The sequence below is a fragment of the Lissotriton helveticus genome, chromosome 3_2, assembly GCF_964261635.1.
Source record: "Lissotriton helveticus chromosome 3_2, aLisHel1.1, whole genome shotgun sequence".
Lineage (NCBI taxonomy): Eukaryota > Metazoa > Chordata > Amphibia > Caudata > Salamandridae > Lissotriton > Lissotriton helveticus.
In genome coordinates, this window is record NC_136062.1 from 1,945,001 (window position 1) to 1,966,545 (window position 21,545).

A 21,545-nucleotide genomic window follows, 5' to 3' on the forward strand; every position below is an offset into this window, starting at 1 on the left:
CATCAGCAGTAAAGAGACACAGTCCGACTGAAACCCAGCAACACCGCCCAGTGGACTCCCAACAGGGCGAGAGCTGAATCCACCAAGGGACCGAAGCCTTGGAACCAGACGTGAACAAAAGAGACAGGCAGTAATTGCAAGAACGGAAGGAGGCACAGAAGGGAGCCCAGCACGCCAACCGAACAACAAATATAAATTAAGGTACCAAAACCCCACCAGCAAGGAGAAAAACAGGTGGGACATGGACCTCAGTCGCACAAAGGACCCCCCGGAAGAGGGAGCGACACCAACGAGAAAACCCAGGCACGCACAAGGCCAAAAAGACCCAGGAAGCTGCCGGAATGACCCGGGCCCCAGGGGAACCCAACCAGCCAACAGCGAAAAATGGAAAACCCAGAAGGCCGCCCACAAAGCTCAAAGAGCGGAAGGAACCAGGCCCAGGGTCCAGCCACCAGAAAGGAAGTGGACGCCCACCAGAGGCCCCCAAGAAACAAAGACAACCCGATAGGGAGGGGAACGCAGCACGGGGAGCGAAACCGTCACGCCCAGGGGCCAAGCAAAATGTCCCAGAAACTGTCCACCAGCAGAAAATGAGCCACCGAAGCGAGCACCCAGGAGGCCATACAGCCAGCCAACAACCAGGCCCGACCCAGCCGAGCAAGGAAGAGCCAAAAGGAACAGGAGTAGACAGGGAGGTAAGGCCACAGGCAGCAACATACCCAAGTCGAGAATGACAGAAGAGCTGGGCGAAACAAGCCCGAGCAAAGTCAACCACACCAGGGAGCAACCCCGAGCCAGCAGGCCTTAGGACTGAAAGGTACGCCCTAGAAACCAGTGAAACACCAGAGGGTCATTACACACAACCTTTTATGGTAGTAGGCAAAGACCTAAACCAGCAAGCCACAGGGACTCATACAACACCTGGGACAAAGAAGAAAAGGGTGCAAAGGCCACACACGAATCGAAGGGCCCCGCCCGGGGAAGGGGAAACTGTAAAACCCAGCACCCATGGACAAGGAAGAGCAATGATCGAACACACACCGACGCAGGATAAGTCTAAAGACTGTGGCAGGAGGCGGCAAACCCTTGTCCTGAGTAAGCTGTTCCCTTCAGAAATGCAATATTCACTGACGAGTCATAGCACCACAGACCAACACTCGCAGTAGCAGAAAATAAGAGAAGCACCCCGGAGGGCACCACCAACAAGACAAATGCCTGGCCAGACTAGACAAGCCCAGACCCCTGTAAACAAAGGGACCAGAGGAAAGTGCAAAACCGGAGGAGCGAGCAACCACCGGGGACCCAAACCGAAACCGGAACAGAAATGATCCAGTCAAGGACAGCACAACTGTGCCAGAAGGGAAAAAGGGGTCAACCCAGCAAACCCCCATAGAATGAGGCAGGTGAGAAACTGCCCTAAAGAGAATCCAGAAGCCACCGCAGGGCAGGGGCAAGCCCCAGACAAGCAAAGATATGGGCATCAGAAACCAGATGAGGAACCAGCCAGCAGGGGGACCAATCGACCCTGCACCGACCGGGAACCCAAGCACACCCCCAGCCCACCAGGCTGGAAAAGGGACACACCCACCCAGAGGGGGTACCGAATGCCCGACCCAAGACCAAAGGGCTGGGGAAAAGAACGGACACTAACCAACCCAGACTGGACCGAAACCGTGGAGACAAAACCACCGTCCAAACGGAACCGAAAGCGGGACAAGAGAAAGACCCCTTACGGGAAAAGAGGAAGAGGAATATTAACCAGACCCAGGATGGCCCAGCTGTATACGGGAACCACTGGAGATACGAGCCCCCAAGAGAAGGGCACCGTAATAAGCAAAATGAGGCAACTCACCATACGCAGAGCAGCCCGTTCCTGCTACTGGGGCCTAAGCGCCCCTGCGGCCAAAGGTAGTGCCTGTAGAGCAGTCCGCTCCTGCTGCCGCAACAAAGCTCCGAAGGGAGCAGCCTGCAAGATGGCCACAGAGCCGAACCTGCTCCGGACCTAGCAGAGCAAATGCAGTGTTAGAGTAGCAACAACCACCTGTAGGTGAGAGCTGCATCCCGTGGAGCTGGAAGAAATTGCCATAACAAATGTAGGAGCAGGCAGCGATTGGCAGCAGGCAGAGCACCCAACAGAGCCCGTCCGCGCAGGGCCACCCATGAAAACCCCACACCCCAGAGACAGCTAGAGCCGGGCAGAAAAGCCAAAAGACTTGGGGGTATGTGGTGGGCAGGAACAACAGGATGTCCACCGCAGGACACAGGGGAAGAGACGCGACATATGTGCCGTGGGGAGCCTGCGAAATGCAAAAGTCAGCAGCAGGCCGAGTCGGACCCAGACCAGAGCCGGAACCGGTCTGCCTCAAAATCAAAATGAAGCTCACATCCGCCCCGGGAGCAGAGCTGGAAATACTCCCCACCAGAACACAGTGACAGGCTGCCAAAAGGCAAAGTCCAAACCTCAGAGCCCGCTACAGCAGGGCATAAAGTTACCATGGGGGGAGCGCCGGGCAGACTAAAATACCAAGAGCCCGCAAGCACCAGAGCCCACCAGAGCAGAGCGGGAAAACCAAATGGCAGTGCCAGAGCCAGAAGGTGGGGGAACCAGTGCGTGAGCCCGCTAGAGCAGGGCCTCCCCCCAGGGCCCTGAGACCTGCTGGAGCAGGACCTCGCCCCAACTTACCTGAAGACACGCTCTGGAGGAACTGCGAGCGCAGAACCAAAAAAAAGAGGCTGACGGGTTGGGCCGGCCCGCCTCTTATAGAGGTCATGGGTGAAATGGGTCAGCCATATTGGGACGGGATGGGAGGCATGGGAGGCTAACTGTTTTTGCTGTGGATGGTTCTGGTGTGGAGTTGAATCTCACTTTGTTAATCATGTGGCGAGGAATACTTACGAGGAGGTACTAAGAGAGAGAGATAGAGTGAGTGTGTGTGTTTGTGTGTGTATACACACATAAGCCATGATGCTCGGTGACCTGTGATTGTGGTGGAAATTCCAATAGCTGAAGGACATGTATTTTAGGACCTTTGATAATGCTTGCTATGCCTATCGTTAGAGCTGTCAAGCTGTATGCATTTCAATTGTCTCCTACCAGAATCGTCCTTCCTATCCCCCTATAATCAAACATGCTGGGTCATAATAGTTAGCTACAGTGCTCAATTTCAGCGGCTGCTTTAGTCGATATTTATTTCAGAGGACTAGGAACTTTAGTTGCTATCTTGCTTGTTTAATCTACAGTGCCTTAATGTCCAAAGACTGTGGGTTTAAAAATCTGATTTAATCAATGTGTTTGATTGATTCAGTCAGGTAGAAGAATCGGCATTCTTCTTTTTTATGTGACTGTGTAGCAGGCACCGTGTAAATATGCTCAGGGTAGCCTAGTGGTGTTTGTGGTTAGAATTATCCCTGCCCCAAGAAGGATACACTATGTGATGTAAGCGTGTAACAGTCTACTAAGCAGAGAGCTGTTGCAACGGCATACTTTCCATTGCCTCGTTTGGGCCAGGTGTTCCTGACAGCCACTCTCATTTCCCACCTGCCTCTCTTGAATGAGGGGTCTTTCTTACATTTCTATGCTCCAGCACTGTTTAGCAGCACACCAGGAAAATGGTGGCCACCGCTAAGCACACACCCGCTCAGTTTGCTGCCAGTGCAGTGTACTCTGTCCTGTCCTGTACCTGACTCTTCTACACTGTACTGCAGTACAGGGCTGACGGCCCTCTAGGCGCATCCAGTGAGGCACCCAGAGGCTGGAATGAGCAGCCAGGGCCATTGCAGAGCAGTGCAACGGTGAAGAGCAAGGCCAGGCTGCTGCAATGCTGGCTCAGTGCTGCTACTTATCAGTGGGCCCAGTGTGAGTGAATTGGCTGAATTAAAAGAATGTAAATCCTCAACTTTGGGTTTGTAACAAATAATAGATATTAGAATTATTATTTGGTGAAACATTAAGTCCTACAAGAGCACCCACAAAGCAATGGTGTAATACAGTGTATTCGCCAAACTGGTTAATTATACCGTATAAACACATTTACACTAGTGTACAATGATGTACAGATTCAGTTGAAACAACACTCATTTATGAAGTAACAAGGGATGTCTCATTGCACCTTAAAGATGATATAGATCCCCAATAATATAAATCCCCGAAGTTGTTTTCAGTGTTTATTAGTATTTTGCACCATCATTTACAATAAACGCACACATATTGTTCCCAGGTGAGCATCAAGTGATAAGGGTTTCCCACCATTATATGTGATTAAGCTTGATTTATTGATCAGGTCGTATTAAGCGATATTTTCTTGGATTTTTGTCAGATAAAGTATGCCACTGTTTATTCAGCTTTCTAAACTGGCAGGACAAGATGTGGGTCTCTATTGGCTACTGAAAGAAAAGTACCAAGCCACCCTTCACACCACAACTGCAAATCATGTCATTTGCAGGAGGCTGCGGTGCTATCTTAGAAGGCAGAGGTGGGCACTCACATAGGCAGGGCCAGGCTTGGAAGAAGGGTGGAGCTAGCAGCCTCTGTGAGTGGTGGCCTCCCAAGAAAACATCGGTTAGGTGTACATTAAACATAAGCTAAGAAGCTACTGGGGAAGAGCTAAATATTACTAAGTTGTGTTTTATGCAATGCCTGATTCTGCAGTTCTTTGCCATTTTGTAGCATTGCAAATTACAGGTATTATTATTGGTCAACTTACGCGTATTATAATGATCAACCTCTAAAGGATGAATAGTTGACTATCAAGCAGGGATCTTAACCTGTGATGTTCAGGTTAAGGATTGTGCTCTCTACGGGTGCATTACCCACCCAAGCAATGTTTCCAACTAAATAACTACCTTTCTCAATTGTTTTGGCACTTTAAACAGGCTAAGGGCCTTTTTTTGCAAGTACCCCGGTACTTGGTGTGCACTACGGAGTGGCGTGGCTCAGTGGTTAGAGGCGGCAGACCCGGAAGCTGAGATCGACCGTGGACCAGGGTTCAATTCCCTGCCTCGGCGGGTCTCGGGCCCAAAATTCCACGGACTCGACAATTCTCGCTCTGGTGCCTACTCAACTCACGGGGTCACACTCTGCGACTCTGGGCAATAGCTTGCTTAATCTCCACTACGGCCCCTCGCGGCGGGATGCTTGGCTTTCACCTTGTGGACACCCTGCCGGGGTTTCTCACAGGGGAATACCAGGACGGGTTCCCTAAGCAAGCGCCGGGACGCTTACGGGCAGCTGTGCGCTTTACAAGTCCAACACATTTACATTTACTGCATCTGGGGCAGATGCAGTGCCAGGAGATAAGGGCACTTCAATCTGCAGCTGATGCAGCAAGGAACTCCAAGGACCATAAAACACTTAGTTTACTTTATCCCTGCCCACTTCAGGAGCTGAAGGAACAACACCCATCTGGGGCTACTGCAATGCGGGAAGATGCATGTCAAGGAGCCTCTGGTACTGCACAGGAATGCCAAGAAGCAGAGTCCACTGAGCTGTCCGCAGCCCTGGCTACCTCAGCAGTGGTTAGGTCAGCTGCAGCCTGGGCTACCTGTAAGCAAAATGAGATGGGGGAATGTCAATGAGCAGATGATGCAGCATGAGACTGCAAGGACCAGGGTCTCCCATGCCGACCATAGCTCTGCCCATTCGAACTGGCAGGGACACCAGCTATATGGATCTACTGCAAGGCATCATGTGCATAGGTGGGCTCATCTGTGGATGGTATTGATTAAGCATGGGCGTAAAATCCGTTCCGCTCGCGGAATTTGCGGATTTTCCGCAAATTCGCAATCCGCGAACTCTAGCGAATTTGCCAAAAATCCGTAAATTCGCACGCGGCGGATTTTTTTTCTTGGAGATACAATTTTGCGGCGAGCGGCGTTCACTTACAGTCATTCAGCGTTTGCAGAGTTGTTTTTCTCGATATTTTTGCGAGTGCTGCGCCATTTTGGATCTTGCTGAGGGATCCCGCGGGAGTTTGCCGACCGCGATTACGTCATCGCGCCTTGCCACCTTGCACAGCACGCATCGCGAGAGTTCGCAATTGCGAACACGTAGGTGCGGCGGGCAGCAACAATCTCGCACTCGCGAAATACAAATTTTGCAATTCTGCACAAGAAATCCACCAGCAAACAGCATAAACCTTCAGAAAATGATGATTTTTATCAGAATCACTCCTCAGGTTGACATTTGCCTGCCCTTTTTTTAGCAAGGAGTCCATTTTGGAAGGAAGTGCCCCACAGTCTCCAACTTCCTGTTCCTGTCTAGCAGGCTCCTCCCAGTGCTTTCTTCATGTGCTGGTCACTTTCATTTGGACCTTGACCTGGAAGGATTACTCTTTGTGGATGCTGCTGGATATTTGGATTTAAGGCCTTTTTGACTTTCTTTGGATCACTTTTGGATTAGAAATCAACTTTCACAAGTAAGCTTGTTTGGGGCATTACAGTTGCTGCAACTACAATTTTGGAACTTTTTCAGAACATTAAATAAAATATATTGTGGGTAGCCACAGTATCCAGTAGGACCAGGGTTAGTTATGGGTGCATGATACAACTGTTTTGTTGAATTTAAACATCATTGAGGCCATGGATGGGCTGGGATTGTGCTGAATTTTGTGTTTTTTGTCATTTTTTTTGGGGCTGCTGTTGTGAACTTTTGCCCAGGGGTAGTGAGTGGTGCATGGACTGAGTCTGCCTTGTGGGTCTCTTTAATGTAAACATCCTGGATGGCATTGAATTGTGGTGATTTTTGTGTGTTTTTCGGTTTTTTTGGGGTGTTCTGTTGATGTGGACTGGCCATGTGGGTGGTGGTGGCCATTTTGAGTGCTTGTACAGGCAGGCCCTCCACATGTGCTTGGGGTGCAAGGGGCCATTTTGAAGACAGGCAGTGTCTGAGGCCTGCACCCATTTTGCCTAGCTTTCATCCATTATGCCCAGGGGTAGTGAGTGGTGCATGGGCCTAGTCTTTCTGTGGGGTGTCTTCTTGAATTTAAACATCATTGAGGCCATGGGTGGGCTGGGATTGTGCTGAATTTTGTGTTTTTTGTCGATTTTATGGGGCTGCTGGTGGGGCCTTTTGCCCAGGGGTAGTGAGTGGTGCATGGACTGAGTCTGTCTGTGGGCTCTCACTCTCTTTAATGTAAACACCCTGGATGGCATTGGATTGTGGTGATTTTTGTGTGTTTTTCGTTTTTTTTTGGGGTGTACTGTTGATGTGGACTGGCCATGTGGGTGGTGGTGGCCATCTTAAGTGCTGGTACAGGCAACATGTGCTTGGGGTGCACCCATTTTGCATAACTTTCATCCATTATGCCCAGGGGTAGTGAGTGGTGCATGGGCCTAGTCTTTCTGTGGGGTCTCTTCTTGAATTAAAATATCATTGAGGGCATGGGTGGGCTGGGATTGTGCTAAATTTTGTGGTTTTTGTCGATTTTTTGGGTTGTATAACTGATGTTCCTCTGTCTTCCATTGCTTTTAGGTGCACAAGAGAACCACCAGTGCCAGGAAGAAGTCCTGCTGCGGTGTGTGCAGCACAACGTCACGTGTGGCCACAGACAACTCTGCAACTTGTGCAACTGCGGCCTGCTGTTCTGAGTGACATCTGAAGAAGATGGCCCTCAAAAAAGTTCCCCGTAGCTCCTCTAGCAAGAAAGATGCCAGAAAGGAGCAGAAGAAGCAAGTTACCAAGCAAACTGGTGTGCCGCCCGCCACATTTTTTGGGAATAAAAAAAAAAGTACGTCTGCAGCAGCAGCGGGATCTGCTGGGGACCAAGCTGGGAGCAGCACCCCTGCTCCATTGGGCTCAGTGCCACCACCCCCACGCCAACTTAAGTCCAAGCCCTTGAGTGCTGCAGAGGCAGCCAGTCTACTTGTTCAATCACCATCGACCAGTGATGTTGGCTCATCGCAAGAAAGTAGCAGCAATGTCCCTCAATCAACACAGGTTGTTGTAACTCATCTGACGAGTGTTGAACAACCACAGCCGCAACAACAACCACATGTGCAAGTACAAGCCCAAGTACATGTGGAAGGAGAGGCGGTGCAAGGAGAGGAGCAAGCAGAGGTGCATGGAAGGGCACAACAAGTGCCCACAGTAGTTGTTCCTTCAGAAGTAGGGGCACATCTGGAAATCGAAAATCACGCCAAGGTATCATTCGAGGAAGCCACTCCTCCTGATGATCATTCGTTGTCTTCCACATCCCGAGCAAGGAAAAGATCAAGGGTGGTGGTGTCTACATCTTCTTCAAGCCCACCTCCTTCTGATGATATGGATCTTACTTGGGAACCAGCACCACTGCCGTCTGAGAGTGAGGCTGAGGCACACCATGATCTGCCAAAGGTAGCTAAGCGTAAAACGAAGGTCGTCGAAACTCTCATAGTTATGGAGTGTGATGACGCTCAACAAGAAGTGGCGTATACTCCTGCTGCTGAAGACTCTCACGACGACGACGCAGTCATCACTAACGTCACTGAAGCCCCAGCGGGCATGCAGCAAACAGACATTTTGACCCTAGCCCGACAAGCTGCTGAGCGTGATGATGAAGTCGACGAGGAGGCAATGGGAACACCACAATCATTGAAGTTAACTAATACACCACCACCTACCGCTTCCATATTTCTTCCTCGCCAGAAGGGACCTCCATCCACCTCGACCTCAATTAGTGGTGGGCAAAGTGCACAACGTAGTAAAGTTCAGCAATACGCATCCTCCACTTCATCTGGCATTATCAGCATGACCACCACCAGTATCGCCTCCTCTGGCCTCCCCAGACATTTCAAGTCTGCAGTTTGGGACTTCTTTAGTATTTGCCCAAAAAAGGAAAACCTAGCCATTTGTAGCATTTGTAAGCTTGCAGTTAGTCGTGGTAAGCTTGGTACCAACTATGGTACCGGAGGCCAGAGAGGTCATCTTAAGAGACAGCACCTTGTCCAATGGTTTGCGCACCTAAAGAAGATCAAGGAAGCCCGAATTGGAAGTCAAGAAAACGTTGATGTTCCATCTGATGATGACGAGGAGGAAGAAGCGTCACACGCTTCACTTACACCCAGTACCCCTGTCAGCACACCCCCTGTGAGCCACACTAAGAGTGTGGGACAGAGTGAGACACCAATGCGAAAAAGTTCATCAGCGAGCGTAACTGGGTCGAAGAAGTCATCATCATCATCCCGTAAAATGGTCCAGGGCAACATTAGAACCATGTTGTTTTCAGACGCGCCATATGAACGCAACCACCCAACGGCGCGTCTGTATAACACTAAGCTGGCTAAAATGCTAGCGCTGGATCTTCTCCCTTTTTCTTTTGTAGAAGGGGTTGGTTTTCTAGAATTAGTGGCAGCGCTCTGCCCTAAATGGAAGGTTCCTAGCCGGTTCTATTTTGCCCGAGTTGCGGTTCTAGCACTACATGAAGATGTGCTGGAGGTGATTGGGGCAGCTTTGCAGAAGAGTGCTGTTCACACTATACATCTGACAACAGACATGTGGACCAGTGGCGCAGGCACTGATTACATGTGCATCACTGCACACTGGGTCTCTTTTTCAGGGGTTAAAGCAAAGCTAAACGCAGGTGCTGACCTGGACCAAGTTTTTAAAGCTGCTCGGAAACATGCAACACTAGCCATGTTTGGCTTGGAGAAACGTCATACAGCAGAAAACATTTTGAATGAGTTTAACACAAAGGTCTTTCACTGGCTGTCCCCAAAAAAACGCGAGATTGGTTATGTTTCCACGGATAATGGCGCCAATGTAGTTAAGGCCATGGATCTGGGTAACTATTTCAGAGTGCCGTGTTTGGCGTACTGTATAAACCTGGTAGTTAAAAAATTCTTGGATAAAGACAGTCCAGTATGCGAGTTAGTGGTCACCTGCCGAAAAATGTGCAACCATTTCAGCCATTCTTTTAAGGCCCGGAAGCATCTGAGGCGCCTGCTACATGAACATCGAATGCCAGTGAAAGCACTCATCCAGGAGGTGCCAACACGTTGGAACTCAACCTTCTACATGCTTGAGCGTCTGTATGAGCAGTTTACGGTACTCGATCAGTATTTCCTTACACTGGGTACAGCTGTGAAGGACATGAGGTTACATGCGGAGCAATGGGAGCTAGTTAAAAGCCTGACAGACATGCTTTGTCCTTTTGAGGTCTTCACGCGTGCAGTCAGCAGGGAGAACTGTAATTTGGGAAAAGCTATCCCATTGTTGCGCATGCTGGAGCACAAACTGAAGGCGGTGTCTTCTAAGTTTCAAAAAGATGAAGAAAAGCAAGAAGCTTTTGTTTTAAAATTATTAGAGCGCCTACTTGGCGATGAACGTCTTCAAAATATCCACTCAGAACAGCATTACATTTGTGCTACTATTCTGCATCCACGCTACAAAAAGGCGCTGGCAGGCAGTGCATTATTTCCTTTTGGTGATGAAGATGTTACAAAGTACAAACATTGGCTAGCCTTGTCAGCCATGAGGTTTGAAAGAGAGCAGCAGCAAATTCAAGGAAGAGGCAGTACATCAGCATGAGCAGGCCATCCCCAGTCAAAAGACTCCACTTCTGCACCTGTGGCAGAAGTGACCTCTCACCCGTTAAAGACACCGGCAACCGGATCATCTGCACCAGACACAACAGAAATATCGGGTGATGAAGAGGATTGGCTAGCTGAGCTTGGGTTTGGTTCTCAAAAGGTCCGAGCAAAAAGTAATCAAAGTGGAGGAAACGTGGAGAACCTTGAGTCGATGGTGCAGGACTATCTGAATGACTCAACAGAGGTCTATGTTAATGCTGACCCATTGGCGTATTGGCATGGGAAAAAAGAATTGTGGCCAGAGATCACCAACCTGGCTATACATTACTTGTCTTGCCCACTCACAAGCGTGTCTTCTGAACGTGTTTTCAGTGCTGCTGGTGGCATTGTAACTTGCAAATGGACCCGCCTCTCGCCCAAAAATGTGGAGAGGTTAACAATGATCAAGATGAATGAGCACCTCATACCACCAGATTACAAAGTACCAGATTGCACGACGGAAGAAGACGAGGAGGATAGCAACTTAGATGAGGGAATTTCTTCTGTGTTAGGTGACACTGACCTACTCCTGTCTGAATTCGCAGAGTATGAGGACGAACTCTTCTTCCCTGACACCGAGCCCTGAAAATGAGCCAATGAATCAAAAATGTTCTTTTTCGTACTTATTCACTTTTATTCCTGTGTTTCTGTCTTTCTTTGTTTTGCACAGTTAATATAATTAAAACTTTAATCACCTGTACCTTTGCTTTTTGGCTGTTTGGGGGTCTTCTACTTGTTTTCGCCTGGGTTGACGGCTCTGGGGCCATTGCTGGGAAGGTCTAATACCGGATAAAACTGGTTTGGACAACATCCATGAGGAAAAAGTTTTTGCATTTTCTGACATTTCGCTCAATGTAGCGTTTTCAGGGGCCTGTTTGGGGGGCTTCCTGGTGTTTGTGGGTGGGTTTCGGGGTCTGGGAGCACTGCTGGGTATGGATAGTTTTGATAGCAAGAGGTTTGAAGGAAATCCATGGAGGCAGAGGGGAGTTAGGGCCAAATTAATTGTTTTTTCCTTCGCCTTTATATCAGTTAGCCAGTCCTCAACATCCTAGCTGCAGAGCGCACACTGAGTGATTTTGCAAATTTTCAGGAAAGTGACAAAGTCCACATTTTTGTACTTTTGCTTTTTGGCTGTTTGGGGGTCTTCGACTTGTTTTCGCCTGGGTTGACGGCTCTGGGGCCATTGCTGGGAAGGTCTAATACCGGATAAAACTGGTTTGGACAACATCCATGCGAAAAAGCCTTTTGGCACTTTTTGTAACTTAGGGTTCGTTAGGGTTAGCCCTAGCAGCAGGATTGCATGTGTTTCGGGGTGTTCTTGATTTTTGCAACTGAGTTCTGGGGTCTTAGAGCACTCGTGGGAATGTGTAATTTTGGTTGCAAGTGATTTGAAGAAAATCCATGGTGGGAAAGGGGGATCACTTACTCTGTGAGAGGCACTTAGTGTTGAAAACATTTAGCCATTGACATTTAAAGGAAGAAAATGACACAGACTTAAGTTTCAGGAAAACAAACTTACTGTTAAACCCCCACCCACCAGACTCAAAAGCAGTAAAAAACAGGAATGCTCAGATAAAGTTTCAAAAAGTATATTTGTGTAGCCCTAACAAAATAATCTCCCGCAAGACCCTCCCTAACCCCAACGATTGTCCTTCAAAAGTCCCAAAAAGAACCCAACTCCCAATTCCCACACCCCAAAAGTTTCTAAAAAAGGGGCAAGGGACACTACGGCAGGATGCTGTTCACTGTAGCGGCCAGGGCATCATACTCCTTGCGGAGGGTGGCATGGTCGGAGCGGAGGCCCTCCACCAAGTTCTTATAAGTTAAGACCTCCTGCTCCAGGTAGGATACTCTGAGGCATAAGCGGCGCTGGCATGCCTTGCAACTCCTGTGGGGGGCAGCTGATGTCTTTGCTGCTCGGCGCTGGCGGTTGGTTTTGGTAGCCCGGCTCCGTACCGCTGGAGCACTGCGCTGGCTGGCTGCCCGTGTGTGCCCGGAGAAGGATGCAGCTGTCGCAGTAGATGTACTAGTAGACTGCGTGTCCTCCTCCTCCAGGGCCAGCAGCCGCCGATATTCTGCGACAGTGGCATCCAGCCTCCGTTGCCAGGCCATTCGAGCCTGCTTCTTCCTTGATGGTTTGTTGGATTTGGAAGGAGCAACTATATAAAGAAAGAAAGACATAGTCTGTAACCAATGCTCTTAAGATTAACACAAAATGATTGAGCAGAAAGTTGTGTCACAGTACAACTAGCAACTTGAAAGCACAGTACATAACTATTGAGGCCAGCAGTATCTATCTAACCTCCCACTTCTTCATCCTTGCTCTAACATTATTGGGAGTTTAAGGAACAAATTCTACGAGCACTATGGACTTCCATTACAGTCGACTATGACAGTACACCAGTCTTATTCTTCTTCTTCTCTCTTGTTTAGGAAAATTGGTACGTTATCTTCTGCAAGCCGGCATAATGCCAGCGCAGTGAACTTGCACCCGAGAAAAACAGACGCACACCATGATGAGTGAGACAGACTTGCGTTACTGTACCGGTACAGTACATGCAGGTGGTGAAGCTCATATTTTTCTATTACAGGTGGCACTGAGAATACTCTGTTAAAAGGGCTACTGCTTAATTAATTTAACTTTCACCCTACAGTGCAAATGAGTACTAGAGAAGGAAAAAGAAGAAACTAAATAATCTGATTATCTATCACTTCACATGGGATGTATTTGATTACATATGGGATGACTTTAGGTGCTTTGCTTTTTATTGAGTGAACAGTGATACACCCACACATGAATGACGTACTACTACTAAACTAAAATTATTAAGAGAGGTAGGGAGTGTCCACCGTAATAACCGGATATATGCTGTGCTTGCAGTTGCAATACAAACTACTGCTACTATTCATGGTAGTATTTGGACAAAATTACAACTTCTTTTCCTTGCCTTTCCTACACTGGAACGGACGTGCGGGTGCGGTGTTACATGCTCTTCAAAGTAACACTTAGTTCATCCAGTGACCATCTACTCTCTCTAGATACACATATGCTATCTAAGAGTCAGATAGTACCATGATCCAGGCATCCATCCATTCAAAGTATATGCACACATACAGTTTCTGTTTCACCCACCAATACTGTTCTGCTTCCACCCATCCTTGCTTCATCATTCACCCAGCCATGCACCATACCATATTCTTTCCTTCCCAGCCACCTCGGGGACCAAGCAAACACATATCATTCTTCTTTGCCAGTCATCATTACATTTCTCGTCCTTCCACACTTACTTACACCCTTCTTTCGCTTTTCGTTCATCCCATCCATCAAGTTCATCTCAGATCTGATTGGGATTCTTCTCGTCAAAAACTTCACAGCTAAGTCGAAGTACATTTAGAGGAGGCTACTACCTGGTTGATTTATAATACACCCGTGCAGAAAGCACACTCTGCAGTCTTCAATCTCAATAAGTAAGGAATATATAGCTTACCTCTGCCCGCCATCACCGTGTGAACCCTCACAGGCACATTGTGTCGTCCGGCACTTGCACCACCTCCTCCCCAGAAGTGTCTTCCTCATCCAGTACCACCACCTCCGCGCTGGCCCCGCCACCAGATGTTCCACCTACAAAGTACATTTAAGATTGTTAGAATACACCACTCACTACTATATAATATTTGGTCTAGGAATAAAGAAATGTGAAAAAAACCAGAAAACAATGTAATAATTTGTGACTGTCTAATCTGAAGTAAAAATGTTCCTTTTCCAGGGAAGGCTCAGTGCATAGAGCTATTGCTGACTAGAATGAGAGTCCAATGGAATTGCCAAATGTGCAATCTTAGTTAGCTACATTGACAGACTAATAAGAATAATCTAGTAATACCACAGGGAGTCATAGTCGAGGCAGGATAAGAATTTAGATACAGTCTACAAGAAGATCAAAGACGATTTAGAAAAAATCGAATGAGGAACGCTAGGAAAAAATAGGCACTCTATATTAAAATGAAAACTTACTGGGGCCAGCAAAGGAGCCCTCGCCTGGCCGACCCTGGCCTTCTACAGCAGCAGCAGCAACCACCTCCTCCTCTGTCCTCTTGCCCCTGGGGGGAGCTGATGTACAACATGAAAGAAAGAAAGACACGAAAACATGGATGATTGTTGTCAACCAAATCAAACATTTCAAAAGAACAATAACAAAATATTTTGGCGAAATAGAAAATAGACAACTATTCCACGGGATATATTGACCGATCCCATGTGGTCTACTACGTTATTAGTATTGCTTGATTTGCGGACCGTCGACTTGGAAAGTTCCTATGTAACTCACTAAACAAACTACTAAAAAGGTTCGCCTAGGACTGGCAGGCAGCAGTCCGCAGCACGCAAAGTGACAGACAAAGTCCATCGTGATTGTAGATCAGCGACAACACTAAAAAGTTTCCTACTACATTAACCAGTCATTAAAATACTCAAACTATCAATCCTCCACCACTATTTCTTCTTATCGCCATGTGTACAAAGGAAGGACTGGACTTGAGTCTGTAGGGGCTGATTTAGAAGCCCCTTGCGGCTCTTTTGCTCCATTGTTGCGTGACTTTTGTGACGCAGCGGCAGGACAAAAGAGGCGCCATGGTGCGGCGTATATTAACAACGTGACGCATATGGGAGATGCATCACGTTGTAAAGCCCTGCGCCATCAGGGGGCGTTCCGGCGCAAGGGAGGGCGTTCCTGCGCAGGAACGCATCCTAAAAGTGGCTGAGTGACATCTACAAGATTTTAATCGGTCACTTTGAGGACAATGATGCGTGACTCAAACCCTGCGCCTGCTTGAAGCAGACGTACGGCTTGACACAGCATTGGGGAGAAAGAGCACCCGAGAGCATTGCTGGAGCTGCACCATCGTTGCGACGCAACTCCAGCAATGCGCCGCCTTTACAGCACAGAAGCGTAACGCTTCGGTGACGTTTTGGGCACATGGTGCGCCGCATTGTAAATACGGTGCACCATGGGTGGTGGTGGCGTGGCGCACAATTACTGGCGCATCCCTGCTACTTTGCAGGGATGCGCCGGTAATTAAATATCTGACCCTTAGTGTCTAGCATTACACAGTTCTTTAAACTACACTCATGCATAATTTCACAGGCCAATGAAATGAACACAAAATCGAAAACAAATAAGCATAGTAGCAGCGCTACTGAGAAGGAGAGCAGTGCACCTGAAATGCACAGAAGATTTTGAAATATAATTTACCTACAATGTAATCAGCAGCATTATTGCTCTTGGTAAAAAACAAAAATGTGCAAGATAATAACACAGAGAGCAGGAGAAAACAGAGTAGTAAAGAAATAGCTACTACTACTCACAAAGCCCAGGGATCTCAAGGCCGAGCAGGTCCAGCAGATCGCGTTCCCGGTCCAGGATATCCGTCCAACGGTGGGTGACTTGGTTGTAGGTGCGCCGGACCCGAGATTGTTGGTACATGGACTGGCACACCTTCTCCCACCGCTTCCGGCGCTCCCGGATCCCGTAACCGCTAGCGATCTTGCCGCCTGCCATGATGGTCCTGGGGAGGCGGCGCTGAACATAAAAAACTAGTGCAGCCACCTCCTCCGCGCTGAAGATCTCCCGGGGCGCGACATTCTCCCCCCTCAAACGCCCGCACGGGAGCAGGGCACGGGGTGCGGGACCCTTCCCCTTCGCGGGCTGCTTCCCGACTCCCTTTACCATGGTCTGGGCAGAACGGAAGCTAAATAATAAAGAAGAAATAGAATAGGGAAGAAGAAAAGAAAAGAGTTTAAAAAAGTAGTTTAAAATTAACAAAAAGTAGCAGAAAACACAAAAATATAGAGCTAGAAAAATAGAGGGATAGATAATAAGTAAAATAGATCCAAAAAAACTTCAAACAAGCAAAGGATGGCAGAGATTCAGAGAGGATACAGAAAGCATGCCCAGAACCATAGCAATGAATGAGAAACAAGATGGCCGCGCCCGTCACGACTGCGTGGGTAAGTTCGCGCGAGATTTTCCTCGCGATCACACGCGAAATTATACTAGCAAGCCGCACACTTTGCGAGATTACACATTGCGCCCGGAAACGGAATTACGTCACGCAAACAAGATGGCCGAGCCCATGTACGACCGCTAGGGTAACTTCGCAAACCTGTGATGATGAACCAGACGTAGAAACAACATAGTCGCGGCCGTTGCGAGCCGACAAGTAAGTTCGCAATTGCGAACTGGTACACAAACCTCGCGAACTGGCAGAAACCCTTGCGAACACACAAAAAAAAAATCCGCACATTCGCGGGAGTTCGTGGATTTTGCGGATTGCGAATCCGTAAATACGCAAGTTCGCGGATTGCCAATCCGCAAAATCCGCCCATGCTTAGTATTGATGAACGAGTGGTGAGGTGCCCAGGGGTGTTGACTGGTCCGCAAGATTTGGGGGCGAGGGGGAATTCCCAACAACCTCTCTGGTATAGCTTGTGAAAATACATTATATGAGAAGCAGAGCATGGAGGGGGACTTAGGGGCCAGTGTGTTTTGTCAGGAGCACTTAAAACACAGTGGGCCTCATTTATGAAAAGTGAAATATCGCTGCGTGAAAACAGCGATTCGTCACTTTTCATAGCGCCCTCGTTGCGACACCAATGATGCGTCATATTTACAGTATCACGCATCATGGCGCAAGGAGTTACAGCTACAGCAGTATTTCTGACGTATCTGTAGGTGCAAAAGTTACGCATTGCTGGAGGGTGTCACAAAAGTGACGCAACTCCAACAATGTTCCTTTGCCGCATGTGAAAGGTCCTGCGTCAGTCTTACTCCTGCTGTGAGGCAGGCGTAACATATTGACGCATTGAGTCCTAGAAGTGGCGAGAGAAATCTAATAGATTTCACTGCATCACTTCTACGACCCTTTCTTGCGTCGGAACGCCCCCCTGCATACATTATACCTGGCGCAGGTATAATGTGGCACCGGGGTTTACAAAGAGACGCATCTCCCTAGATGCGTCACTTTGTAAATATGACGCAACATGGCGCATTTATTACACCACTGGTGCGTCACAAAAAGTGTCGTACTGGATGTCTAAAAGTGACGCAAGTTCTCATAAATAAGACCCAATGTTTTTCAAACTGACAATTTTTTAAGACCTTCAAAACAGAGACGCGAGAGCGTGAGTGTGCATTTTTGTCTTTGTGGATGTAAAACTCCCAGGTGAAATCTGACAGTCGCTTTGCCATACCCGACTGAGAGCACTTAAGCACTTGTACCCAACTATTTACTGCAGAATAATTTTTTTAGGGGAGGTGCAACACTTGAAACACCCCCTTGAAGCTATGCCCCTGGAGGTGGCATGTGATGCTGCCCACCTGAGGCTCAGCAACTGTCACCATATGTACTAAACAGGTTTTACTGTTAGGAAAGACTGAAATTTAAAGGAGGTATTTCAACTGGGCTTTAATTAAACAAATATAGCCTAGAAGAAGGCTGTCACTTCACTGAAAAAGATGCTGCCCTCACGACACGCCAATCGGCCTAATTTGGGGGAATCTTTAAAAAAACGTAGTTGGTAACGTTAACAAATAAATCCCCCTGATGTAGGCCACCATGAATGTTGTGAAAAAAGCCACCACAGATGGTAATGATATTGGGCAATATCTTTTAACTAGGAGCTCTCCTTCTATGAGAGCCGTTGAAGCTATGACTCCTCACCAAAGATCTAAAAGACCATCATCATCATCGTTTCGAGTAGCGCCAGATGCACATTGCAATCCTTCTAATCATCGGCCACCAATGCCACAGCCCTTTTCTAGCCGCAGGAAGTTGATAAAAGGAACTATTCATAAAACCAAGCTGAAGCAGGATATATTAGCAACATCTGTGGAGAAAAAAAAATATTTTTCCATCTATATATGCATATATAGATGGAAAAATATATTTTTTTGTACCTCTGTTTAGGGGGATTTCGGACAGGTTGAAAAGGAAGAATCATTTCTTGATGGACGACTCATCTCAATCAGAACTGTCAATCAGTTGGAATGGAGGCACATCCCTTTACGAGGAGTTATTCTTTTTTTCCAAGCTAACACAAATCTATCCAGTCAAGCAGGAAGGTGCCAGAAGCTGCCTTCAAGATGGATGACCACACTACCGTTAATACTGTAAGGAACAATATCTCTTTAATATCACAGGCTAGCAGCAGGGCCACTAAATCCAGCCCTCTTTCTGGGTTACTATTTCCACTGGCGGCAATACCATATGAGATGGGCCTTATTAACATACAAACACGAGTGGAGTGTCATGACTTGGCACTCCCTTTCGGACGCACAGCTGCATTCCTTAAATAAAGGTTATTTCATTTCTTCTTTGTTTTATACTTTATTGTCAATACTCAATCCTTTCGACAGTATAGTTATGAGGTGATAATCACATATGCGGCAGTTTCAATGTGTTCTCAATTCTTCAAATGATGCAGTTTGCCCATGCAGGCCTTTTCTTACTGCAACACGATGAGTACATATTTTTTTGTCATCCTTAATCCAATGCATTTCGGGCTATGTGTCTGCCCTTCATCAGGGATTTCACTGCAAATATTTTAAAAAACAGAGTTACACCATATAGCCTATTCAATCTATACCATTCACATTAATATCACTGCCTGGTCTATATAAGTTCCTATGAGACGTTTTCCCTCTAAATTACACAGCGCTCAATAAACAATGTATTTCAAATGACTTTACCCCCACGCAAAACGCTTGTTAAATTTAGTGCGATACTAGGTTATTGCCCACTTTTTCTACCATGTTGCACAATCAAAGCTTCCACGTACTTACAAATACAGCTCTTCACAGCGTTTTCGCGTCTTTCTTGCTACCAATACAAAAACCTCCTCTTTGTTGATGTCTCGTTCTTTACGTTACGTTAACCTCCTCTCCACCCCCTCAATCCTCCAATCATTTGACTACCCTTATTTTACATACTCCCTATCCCAGAATCCACCTGCATTTTACTTTGATGCGCTGAAAACATAAGTCTATTGCCCCGCCCTCCCTTGGATGTTTAACCACGTGAAAATAGAAACCTCGGCATTTTACTTATTCTTATGATGTTAAACATACCCAATTTAAAGTCCAATCAGTTGAACAATAAATCATCTAACAGGCTTAAAACAGCCTTGTTTGTTAAAAGAATTGAATTCAAAGAAGTCACTATGGACAGATATGTACCCTGGGTGGAGAGTCCTTCAAAACTGTATTAGATGACTGCGTTGAGAATAGTTTTAGAAGCCTGAGACTAGTGAGAGGGTTCTTCAATTCACTATCCTTAAGACACCCCAGCAAATCAGCTATTCGGGTACTGCCCAGGGATATTTTTACAGACCAACAGTGCAAACTGGGAATAGGTTAAGGGGTACCTGTAAACGACAGCAGGACATTGGCCATCCATTATTTGGATGTTCTTTCACCTTGGATGAATATGATCGTTGAATATTAGTATTCTATTTTACCCACATGTAACAAAATTCCCCTTTTCTGCAGGTCCACTCCAGATTTTTTGCCTTTTCCTGGACCCTGCTTTTCTTAATTAGAAGTCTCTGTTGTGCTATTAGCATTTAATAAAAATTATACAGCTCACTCCATCAGATGTATCCCGGTGCTAAAGCATAAAACAGAGAAGGCAAATAACAGGCTGGACTAAAAGAAAGGCTAACCAGCTAAAATAACTAGGTTTTTAACAACTTTTAAAAACAGTAAAGCTGTAACCAGAATGAATATGTAGGGGCAACGTATTCCAGTAGTACAGTGCAGGGTAAGGAAAAGAACATCCTCTGTTTTGAGTAGTCCGAATGCCACGTGGGGTGGCTAGTGTCATGTCACTTAATCTAAGTTTCCTTGCTGGCTGGTAAAATCTGATTCTTGTACATAGGTACGCTGGATACTACCATATAAAGCTCTGTGAGTATGGCAAAGGAGCTTAAAATACAATGCTTCCTGAAAGAAACCCAATGAAGGGATCTCAGAACCGGAGATGGCAACATGCAAGATAGAAAATGGCAAACCAATCAGGAGGCCGTTTTCTGGACCACTTGCAGGTGTAACATAAGAATCTTATTTGGAGCAACCGGGAGTGTTCCTATAGTCAAGGTGGCTGGTTATAAGAGCCTGTATGATGGTCTTTCTAAAGTTCAGAGTGAGCCACGAGAAGACCTTTCTGAGCAAACAAAATATTCCAAAACAAGTACCACAGACTGCAGTTACATGCCTTGCTGTGGTAAGCTTGTCACCCAGCAGAATACTGAGATTCTTCTGCACTTTTTGGGCAAAGAGGAGAGCCCAATTCCATGGGCCACCAATTATCTGACCGGATCTGGGTGGCTTTGCCAAACAATAGAATTTTAATTTTACACCCATCAAGTTGAAGAAAGTTCTGCTTCATCCAAGCTGCCACAGAATGCAGAAGTTATAGACCCTGGCTCATGTTGCTTCCTGGTTTTGTGCAATTAATACCCGTAATTGAGTGTCACCAGCCTATGACAAAATCCCCAAAGCAAAACTTTTGCCAAAGGAACCACATAGATATTTAAGAGGGTGGGTCTCATGGACGATCCATGTGGCACCTTCAGGTGTTACTAACAGCCCTTAATTTAAAAGTGGAGTGTGCACTTGGACTCTGCCATCGGCATCAGTGAATTTACCTTGCCAAGTGGTGCCACCCCAGTCCTGAACCCTTGGAACTGGGCCTAAGGGGTTCTGCCAGCCTCTGTGGATTCAGCAGTACTGACGCATCTCCTCTGCTGCATGGCACAACCCAAAACAGAACTGACACATAGCCGCTGCTGCATGGATCGGAACCACCGTAAGGCCCAGCATCTCATCGCAGCTCAGTCAAAAAAAACAATTTCCAACAGGTTGTTAGCAAGCCTAGAAAAAAAAAAGTGGGATGAGCTGTTTAACACTGTTAATCCATGCCACAGTACATGTGCTCTGGCCCTAAATTGA

The 21,545-nt window shown here is 47.1% G+C and overlaps 1 protein-coding gene across 1 annotated transcript in view; it reads right to left on the reverse strand.

Annotated features, from left to right (window-relative positions):
- ADAMTSL3 (ADAMTS like 3) overlaps positions 1-21,545 on the reverse strand; it is a 2,298,702-nt gene that overhangs the window by 308,039 nt on the left and 1,969,118 nt on the right. The window lies entirely within an intron of this gene.